Genomic DNA, 11,157 nt, shown 5'->3' on the forward strand with positions numbered 1-11,157 from the left:
TACTTACACCCTCCCCGTCCCGTCGCCCTCCCACACACACAGCTGCCTCTCCCCAGGGTATGCATGGCACAGTGAATTCAGTGGCTTTGAAAGGTATAGTATTTGTGGCATCCTTATATGGATAATGCCCGATGATGCCTGCACCCTCTAACAGTTTAGGAAGGCCGGAAGTCGCACACTGGGTCCTGGCTGCTGTAACTGGAGACCCCCAGAAAATCCCCTGCAAGCGGCCACCAGCCCGCTGTCGAGCCAAAGATAAAAGCTCAGCACAAAGAGGTACCCTGGGAATGTATCCTGTTGAAAGGGATTTTCCTTATTTGTAATCGTTTGTAAAGGGGCCCAGAGAGTAGGGCAGAGAGACCTGGGCAAGTTATTCAACTTCTTTCCAATTATAAGATGGGACTTGTAGTGTCCACCACACAGGGTTATAATGGTGATGATGTACATGCTGAACTGCTATGATACATGAAGATGAAACAGTAAAACTGTGGGAACTATGAGCTGATCTAAAGCCGTAATCCTCTAAGTATGTATGTGATCTACTTTAAGTCTCACCTGCAAAAGGTCTCTTAGCAGATTCATGAATGACAGCCTTGGTCACACACTCCTGGCTGAGTAAAGGAGATCATTCATTCAAGATGTTTTTACTGAGCACGAACTGTGTACCACTTAGTGCATTGTTGAACTACACTTAAACAATTTTTAACAAAGCAGGTTCAACAATTTGAACCCGGCTACTTCAACAATTTAGTGAACAAGGCAAAAATGTGTCTCCCCTCACACAGCAGGTAGTCGACAAGGAAAGGCAGACTTGAAACAAATAATGGTCCGATTGTTGAGCGCCAGACAGGATAAGTACTGGGCGCTTGCTTGGAGGATATATAACAAGGGGACTTGACCTAGGCTAGGGCTGATCAGGAAAGGGATCCCTGAGGAAGTGATATTTAACTTAAGTCTAAAACATAACTAGACTCTACTTAGGATAGCAGTTCTCAACCCTGGCTATGCAGTAAAATAATGAGAGGCTTAAAAAAAAAAAAATTCTGACACCAGGACGGGCGTGGTGGCTCATGCCTGGGAGGCCAAGACATGTGGATCACTTTAGGCCAGTAGTTCAAGAGCAGCCCGACCAACATCATGAAACCCCGTCTCTACTAAAAATACAAAAATTAGCCGGGTGTGGTGGTGCATGCCTGTAAATCTTGCTACTCAGGAGGCTGAGGTACTAGAATCGCTTGAACCCGAGAGGTAGAGGTTGCAGTGAATGGAGATTGTGCCACTGCACTACAGCCTGGACACAACAGCCTGGGCACAACAGAGCGAAACTCCACCTCAAAAAAAAAAAAAAAAAAAAAAATTTCTGACAGCAGGCCCCAACACCCAGAGTTTCTGATTTGAGTAGTCTGTAGGGGATCCTTCACATGGATATTTTTTAAAGCTCCCTGGGTAGGAAGATGTAAGGAGGGAATTCACACTGGGAAAAGGATCTGAGCAGAGGGACTATGGATCAGGAGAAAGCAGGGCTGTTGGACATCCAGAAAGGCCCTGTCCTGCCCACCAGTTTTCTGGGCTGCTCTGCACCTACAGGGGAATCTGGAAACTGCGTGCTTTCCTTGTACTCCAGCAGCATGCAAGACATGCTGGGCCCTCTCTCTCTCAGAATCTTACACTCAGTGACATGTTGGACAGCAGCATCCCAACACAAGCCTTTTCTAAGGCTTCTGCCCAGGAAGTAAAGGCCAAATCCAGTGCCCTGCGAGTCCCCTCTTCCAACATTTCTGGACATTTCTATTACTTCTAACTCAAACTACCTTCCAGGGTTTCACCTCAAAGGGAGGGATTTGGATTAAACGCTTTTATCTGGCCTTTGCTTTCCCCGCAACCTCCTCTTTATTCACTGGCCTCTTTCTCCAATAAAGGAAAGATTCTTTCTTCATATTGGATGGCAGCTCCAAGCCATATACTCCCCTCTTTGAGCAATAAGTCTCATGTTCTGACCACAATGGTGGAAGATCTGCAGGGGAAGGGGAGGCAGGGGGAACTTGATTACTTCAAAGTAAATGCATTTTTAAATATACAAGAAATATTCCCACTATCTAGGCAATCAACCAATATTAGAGTAGCATGCCACTTATGTCAAAATTCAGTAACGAATAATAAAAATCGGTGTCTTTGCAATAAGATTTTCTTGATGCCAGATGACTGAGGACCCAATTCTCCTTAAACCTATCCCAGACTTTTTTTTTTTTTTTTTTTTTTAACATAATAGGTTGTTTTGCGCTGTTTGCAAATTAAGTCCATGGGCTACAATTCCTTGTTTCCATCTCCTTATTTCAAAGAATTCTATTCACCCTAAGAAACCCTGCTCAAATTCCTTCTTGTTCATAGGTGTTTTAGCTCATGCCCATCTCTCTTGTTCTAACATCATTGCACTTATTAACTGAGTCATTCACTGAATAGTTAATTAATTTTAATACATGATTATAGTATGCCTACTATATGCCAAGTGCCATGTCAGGACTGACCATTAGAGATATTTCTTCTGTTGCTATCGTGAACTATTAGGTTGGCACAAAAGTAACTGCAGTTTTTGCCATTTAAAAGTACTAGTGAAACCACAATTACTTTTGCACCAACCTAAATATATGTTTTGTCTATAGCCATTGTACTTACTCCTCCTAGCTGTATGATATTAAAGACAAGGTGACATTCCTTATTCAAGGAAACTTGCTAGTGTCCTGAAAACTATGACAAAACACAAATACTTTGTTTATTGTTTGATCAATTGAAATCTTGTGGCATTTTTAGCTTTAAGTCACTCTCATCATTTATACCTCCTGTATAAATGTCTGTGTCAGCAAAAGTTCTTTGTCTACAAGCAAGAAAACTAGTTATGGAAAATTTAAGCAAAAAAAAAAAAAATGACCTTTTAAGTATTATCAGGTTATGAGATGGCTCACTGAACTTGACTTTGTGATAAAATGGGGAGTCGTACAGTTCTGGGATAATGGTAAGCAGAGAACCTCTTCAGGCTGATGTCATGTGAATAAATCAATTCCAATCATTTTGATCTCTTTGCCACCCCTCTTAGAGTTCAAATTCAAAAGGCAGAGTCCTTTTGACGTAGCTATTTAGGGAACTTGGGCACAATCCTGGCCAAAGGATGATGGAGTATCTTGATGGGTAGCAGAACAAGATTGCATGCCACAGGAAAGGGGTTCATCTATAAAAGATGGGCAAAACACTATTTTGGTCATGCACCAAAAATTGAAGGGCATTAATGCTTGTCAGGGGCAAAAAATAAATAAATAAATAAATAAATAAATCTAGATGTTTATTACACCATCTCAAGAACTTTCAAGATGTTTAGAGCTTACTGAAATAAAGCATTTTCAAGCTTTACTTGGAAGAAGCATACTCTAAAATCAGTTTCTTGGTCTTCCTTTGCAAACTAAATAATGACTTCACAAAAAGCTAATTAGACTTTCATGTAGCCCCAGTTCCTGCCATTGATGGTGGCAAATAGATCACTCATGATACAACCAACTACATCTTCAAAAATTGGCTTCTGACTCTTAGTGAGTATTGTAGAATTTTGTAGTTATAAAAATATAATGCATATATCACAGCTACCAGAAACCACACCTACTTACATATATATAGAGAGAGAGAAAAATCATACGTTCACATACATAATCACGTTTAATCTTTACCACAACTTTTGGTAGATTGAAAAACATAGCCACAATATTTCTTATCTTCTTCCATCAAGAAGTAGAGTCTATTTCTCAATTCTTTGAATCTGAGTTGGCTTTGTATTTTTCTTTTACCAGTAGAATATCATAGAAGGAACATTGCATGACTTCCAAAGCTAGGCCTTAAAAAATCTTGCAGCTTCCTCTTTTACCCTATTAGATGTTGCCCTGAGATGGATAGGCCTTCAAGAAGTCCAGGATGAATGTGAAGAGAGACAGCCCCAACTCTCTCAGCTACATCAAGACTCTTCCTGAGCCACCAACTAAATGTAGTCACATATGTGAGCCCAGCAGACCAGCACAACTGCCCAGTTAACCCATAGAATAAATAGATCATTGCTTTAAGCTACTTATTTATTAGGGTGGTCTATTATGTAGGAATAGATAAATAATTGAAACCTTATAATGGAAAATAATTTTTCTCGATTTTAGAGATGAATAAACTCACATTCAGAAGAGTTAAGAAACTTGCTCAAATTCATAAAATCAAGAGGAGAGGCAGAGCTGTAATTAAAACCAAGCCTTTGACAAATCAAGGAAACTTTTCATGTCATCACTGCTACCTCATCTGTGGCCACAAAATCTCAGTCAAGATCTAGGGTTGATGCAAATGGGAGTCACTTCCAGTATCCACAACACTTCTCTTGTGTCTTCTTGGAAGCTAAGACTTCATCCCTTGAGTTTCATTGCTACCTGAATCTACATTGCATCTTACTTGAGAGCCTCATTTATTCCATGCTACAAGATCCATGCAAGATTCCAGGATCACCAAGATCACTCCAGCAAATGAAGAAATCAAGAGAGCTGCCATAGACAAGTCTCTGCCTCTCTGCTTCAGCTTCTGGTTCCCTCATAACATAGGACAATTTCTTGTACAAAATGGATGCTCCATAAATACTTGCTGAATGAACTTCTTTTCTAGATGGTGATGTGACGGCAACCTTAAAACCTCATGCCATTCTTCCTCATCATTCTCTGGGTTAAAGAAAGGCCTCAACTTTTCCAGCAACTGACAGAGCCCTGGTGTGTGATATTGCCTCATTGTGCCTCAGTTGTCCCATCACTCCCACTCGGGAGAGGATATGAATGAATGAGTCTTAGTTTTAAAGAGCTGAAGGTGGAATTCAGTTGCCTTATTGCTAGCATAGATTGTACATCTATGTATGTGCCATTTCCTTTTTTTTTTTGATTGTTTAGTTCATTTATTTGTGTAGCCAATTTTGATTAAAAACCAAACACTGTGCTGGAAGCTGAGGCTTCCCTGGTATAGGGATGCCATTCCTGCCCCCTAAGAATCCCAAGGGGTAGAGCATAGCAGGAGGTCATTACAGCAACAACTACCATGAACTGAGCCTTTGCTTAGTGCAGGTACGGTGCTAAGTTGGTAATGTTCTTCCCATTTTCGAATTTTGTAGTTACAAAAATATAATGCAGGCTTAAGAAAGAACAGTTTAAAATGACATAAATAAACCTTTGTTTTAGGGAAAATTTGCATGTGTTTGTGCTTGTGTGTTACACTAAGAATCCTGAGCAATTCCCACTTCAATATAAAATTCTAGTGTTGTGAGGGCAAAAGGTGAGAGTTTAAAAAAAAGGTAAAAATTTATACATGCTAGAAAAAAATGAGAAATGTTTTCATTTTCATGATTCTTCAGAAAATTTATTTATTAGAAATGTTTTAACTACTTAACGAAACGATTTTTTTAAGTAATTTTTCATAATCCCAACCACCCTCTTTTAGTTTTCTCATTTTGCCTCTCGTCTTTGTCCATATGGTGCATTTTACATAGTTGTAACTCTGGTGGATGTATAGTTTTATCTTCTGCTCAACAGGGAGGAGAATTTGTTCAGCATTTGAGTGTTTAACCTTTGCATTTTGTGGATGGGGTCCCTGGGTGAGGTCTGCCTAGCCATCTTTCTGGCAGAAAGCATGTACAACTGTTGAATTATGTTATTGAAATAACTTTCATTACCTCAATCCCCCAAAGCAAACAGTTGCTCTCCACCCAAAACAAAAGCTCTGGTTCCCAGACTTCATTTCACTTGTGTTTTCCATGAGTTCTGTGACCCACCCTGGTATTCCCTGTCATTTTTTCTACCAGACATAACAGATACCAGCCCAGCAGCAGAGGCGAATAAAGCGGAGGCCTGGACAGCAGGAAAGGACGTAACATTTTATCCATCACAAATTAAAAACATTCTCTCTTAGCTCCATTCAACAAGTGTTACCAAACACCAGCCTTGTGTTGCAGACTATGGGAGACGCTACAGAAGCCACTAAACTGTGTCCGTCCTGCAGCCTGCTCTCTCTCAGGAGGGAGAAAACGAGTGCTTATAGCAGAGGTCAGCAAATTTCTATAAAGTGACAGACAGCTAACAAATACTTTAAACTTCATGAACCGTAAGGCAAAAGAAAACAAATTTCCACACGCATTTTACTGACAAAAATAAAAATTTGTCTATGGACACTGAAACTTCAATTTCATATAATTTTCGTGTGTAATGAAATCTTCTTCGTTTGATCATTTTCAACAATTTAAAAGTGTAATAACTATTCATAGCCTGCAGGCCATATAGAAACAGGGGGTGGGGGCAGATTTGCTCTGTGCAGCCGTAGTTTACCAACTTCTGGAGTTAAAGAAAAAGGCCAGCACAGAACCTGGCTTGGGCATGACTCTCCACAGTGGCTGGCACCAAGACAGGGATCCACAGAGGAGAGAGGTGGGGTGGGGTGGGGTGGGGTGGTCCAGTCAGAAGACTTAATGGAAGAAATGGGATTTGAGGATCGCCTTGAAGGGAGGGTAGGATTTGGCTACATGGGGAGAACATTCCAGGCGGAAGTGATGAGCATGAGTCCAAGGCACAGAGGGAGGGAAGATTATGGGCCAAAGGGGACATGCAGGGTGTTTCACCATCCTTCATGGTGACATACTTCTAGCTCTCCAAGGTTTCTGTAACACACCCTGGGCTATGTGTTTACGAAGAGGAGGGGTATTGTGAGCCTGTAGGAGTCAGTCTTTAAATGACTACGATTAATCATATTATATGAATGTTAATAATATCCATAACCCAAAACTTGTTGAAAACACTAAGATCCATCTGATCTCTGGTTTAAACCTGATGGAAGGCAAACTAGACTTTATTTTTCTCCATCCAGAGATTTTCCACGTTTCATTTGGTCACCTATTTAAATAATTTTTTTAAAGAATGCACTTTTTCTTCAGGATCTTAGTATTCTAATGATACCAGAAAATGCCACCTGCCCTAACCCAAATATTCATGGCGAATCTGAAAGTCTTGATTAAGTTATGAGTAACAAGTAGCTTTGGTTAGTGACTTTTCTGTTTTCCTATATCTGTTTTTGTTTTCACTCTAGATCTGAATTTTCTCTAAAAAGTTAGTAATTAGTGCATACTAGTAATTACTGGATACCTAAAAAAATGTTTTTCCTGGCTGACTTGATCTATTCCCATGATTTCACCCCTTGCTCATGACATACTAATAACTCCCAAATCTGAATCTCCAGCCCAGACATTTCCCTAGAGCTTCAAATTCAGATGTCCAAGTTCCTGCTGGATGCCTCCACCTAGTCCTCCCACAGGCGTTCAGACTCAACTGTGGTAGCAGCCACGATGAAGGCCTCCAAAGATCCCCCTTCTGGGTACTCATGCCCAGGGTAATCCCCTCCCCTTGAGCATGGCCTGGACCTAGTGATTCTCTTCTAGCAGATAGAGTATGGCAGAGGCCATGGGATGTCACCTCCAATATGAAGTTACACAAAGACTAAGGAGCCTGTCTTGCTTGCCCTTTCTTGCCCTCCTGCCTGCCCACGCTGATGGAAGCCAGCTGTCACGTTGTGAGCTGCCCTGCAGGGAGGCCCTGTGCGAGGAACTGACACAGCCAGTGACGGACTAACGCCCATGGTCCACACCACCCTTGATGAACTGAACTCTGCTATTAATAATAATCACACAAGCAAGCTTGGGAATCTTCAGATGAGACTGCAACCCCAGCCGACACCTTGATTCAGCCATGAGAAACGTTCAGCCCGAGGCATCTAGCTAAGCAGTGCCTCATTTGTGACACAGAAACAATGAGATAACAAATGTGTAGTGTTTGAAGCCACTAAATGTTGAAGTTATTTGTTACACAGAAAGAGATAACTAATATGTCAGCAAACTCCCTAAACTTGTTTCTTCCCCTAAATTCTCTATTTTAATTGTTAGGACCACCATGTTCTCACTCATCTATGCTTGCAAAAGGTTTTATCAAAGGTCCTTCATTTGTGCTTCTCTCATCCTCAAAAGCTTGAACGCTTTTTGTATTTTTCAATCACAATTGGTATGATTTAGTAGTCTTAAAATTTGTTCCCTTTGAGTTCCATCTGGAACTCAAGCCATTTGTGCTACAGCTTGAAATTTCTCAATTTCTGCATGATTCTGCTAGCAACAATATTAATGACATCATACTGGATATCTTTCCACAGATTAAAAAAAAAACTTGGGGAAGTGTCCAGAGTGATAGAATAGGAGAAGGAAGAGTCTGGGAAATGCTGGAAAACTCTGCCCAGAGTTTGAAAATCAACCACATAAACAGGGATGGAACAAGCATGGAATTAGAAGACAGAAGACTATGGTCCTGTCTGGGCTTTGCTGCCCATCTGCTGTGGCCTCAGAAAGTCACTTTACTTCTAGGGTCCTCCTTTTCCTCTTTAGGAAAATGAGGGAGTTAGATTTCAGTGAAAGGCAGAGCCACAGGTGGGCTGTTTCAGGATAAACCAAGGAGCTTGTTAAACTTCAGATTCCTGCCCCTAACATTCACCCAATGCTGATTCAGTAGGTCTGACGTGGAGTCTAGGAATCTGTATTTTTAAAGTGTCCAGTTCTCTGAAATATAACAAGGTATGGAAATCCATGAATTAGATCCTTTCAAAGAATATTTACAATCCTAGTGCTGTAATTGCAAAGCAGTATTTATTATATGGCAATTCAACTTTGCATTCACATTGTAAAACATACCCCCAAAAAAACAAATTTTAAAGGATAATTTTGTGTGTGTACAGGTGCCTGTGCATATATGTTTTTTCATTTTATTTTCTTCCCAAACCCTAACTGATCTCCTTGCATAGTCACTGGAATACATGAATCTCATTGGGAGAACCACTGGAGACTGTGACAGGTCTATGGGAATTGGGTGAAGAGGGGTACAGAGGTCTAAGACACCAAGGACAAACATCCAAGGACAAACATCCAAGGTAGCAGGCAAACTCCTTCTACTCGTGGTACAGCTTGGCATCACATGGAATACCGAGAAGTGTAAAGAGTGTGTGTGTGTGTGTGTGTGTGTGTGTGTGTGTGTGTGTGTGGAGTTAGCCCTTCTTGTTCTCACCCGAAAGCCCATCTCCATACAGTGTCATATCACAAAGAAACAGAATCTGACTTAACGAGAAAACATCTGACATGATCTTCAGTAAAATGTAACATTAAGTCATTACTGAAGGACTCTCATGAGATGTGAAGGGAAGATTGTGCCACACCATGCATAGCACAATTTTCTCTCTTTACTATGGAAACCCCATGTCTCCCTCAGACCTTAATTTTCCCATCTCCAAATCTTTCAAAGCCACCCCTACACCTGTGCTCGCCATGGTTCTCCTCTCTGCCCCTGGCCTCTGTCCTAAGATTCTTCAGTCTACCCTGCAGGCCCACCAGCCCCTTATTAGGTAGAGTTATTTCCCCTTCTCTCAGCTTCTCCCACTTGCTCAGCCTGGGATTTGCTTTCAGTTGAAAGGGAACACAGGATCACAGTTAATGTCTAGTATATTTTTAACTCTGTACATCAAAAAAGAAAAAAAAAAAAGGAAACTAACAATGCAAGGCAATAAGTACTAACCCGACAGAGAATGGGAGTTCTAGATGTTCAGAGGAGAGGAAGAGACCTCTATGCAACAGTGACCAGAAAAGTTTTCATGGAGAAAAGAGGAGATAAACTGAGGGTTGAAAACTTGGGAAAAAATCCTTTACAGGTGAACAGGAGAGCCCTCCTGTCATATTGGAGGAGAAACTCTTGTACAAGGAAAGACCAAATATAGGAAAGTATGCAACCTGCTTAGAAGAATGGACAAAACTGGGTGGACTGTATAAAGAAGAAAAAGAGAAAGAGAAGATTAGAAAGTGGATTGGGACCAGAAGATTGAGGATTGTGAAGAAATGCACATTATTATAGAATGTAAAGCATGGGAATGACATAATTTAGAAAATTAATTTTTTGTCACCACGCAAGAAGAACTGAAAAACAGAAATTATTTAAGAAAGGAGATCAGGAGGCTAAGGCAGCAGCTGGGTCTTGGTGATGAGCACGTGCTCCAAAGATGTGTCAGTACACATGAAAATGAATAGAAAATTATAGAGTCATTTCATGATAGAATCATTACAGCTGAATGAATGATTGAATATGAAAAGCAAAGGAGAGAGGCAAGCCAAAGATAACACTGAGACTTGAAATTGGTTGGCCAGAGAATGAACAGAACTAAGGAATTGAGGAGGAGAAAGATGAGAATGGGGAAGAGAGAAGATGATGAGCTTGGTGTTTGTTACATGTGGCAGTTCTAAAGGCAGCCCAGCCAAGGTGAAGTAGCCAGAAGGCAGAGGTTTTGGAGCAATTTTTGCCAGTCAGTAAGGAGATGCAGCAGTTTTGAAGAGATGGGATTCAGACTTGTGAGCATCTGTAAGAAATTAAATTTACCAGCTAATTAAAACTGCATTTTCCTATAGTTTAGACTTTTGATTCCTAATAAACCTGCAAATTGACCTGGAAAGGATAATCCTCTTGATAGCCAGCATTTGTTCTTTGAGTTTCAGATATATTCTTGGAAACAGAATCTCATGGCAAGAAGGGTAGGAATCTTGTGTAATTAAAGAGGAAAGGAGGGACACCCTCTAAATATCAGAAACAGACTCTGCTCCTGGCAAACATGCGGAGCAAAAAAGACCTACATGTCTCCATTTGGAGTGATAGTCAGAATTTTGGGAGGTGATAAAGAAACTACATTCATGTAATACATTCATGTCTGGATAATTTGTGAATAATAAATATTATTAGTGCATGTAGACACTCAAATGATTATCAATTAAAGAAAGCTTTGCAAGATGGTTTTGTTTCCAAGAGAGAATTTTTTTGTTTAAAACCTATCTAAAACACACAATAATAAATTTACATTTCCAGAGATAAATATTCAGCTCTTGACTTAGGATTTGAGAATACATTTGAATTACTTTCTTGATCAGGAACCAAGAAGTATATTTCATATTTATTGAGCAAAAATAAATATCCACTTTCATTAGTCTGAGTGCCCATCAGCATGAGATAATCAACATAAATACATAAGGTTGATACCGTTAGC

This window comes from Chlorocebus sabaeus, chromosome 26 (genome assembly GCF_047675955.1).
Source record: "Chlorocebus sabaeus isolate Y175 chromosome 26, mChlSab1.0.hap1, whole genome shotgun sequence".
Classification (NCBI taxonomy): Eukaryota; Metazoa; Chordata; class Mammalia; order Primates; family Cercopithecidae; genus Chlorocebus; species Chlorocebus sabaeus.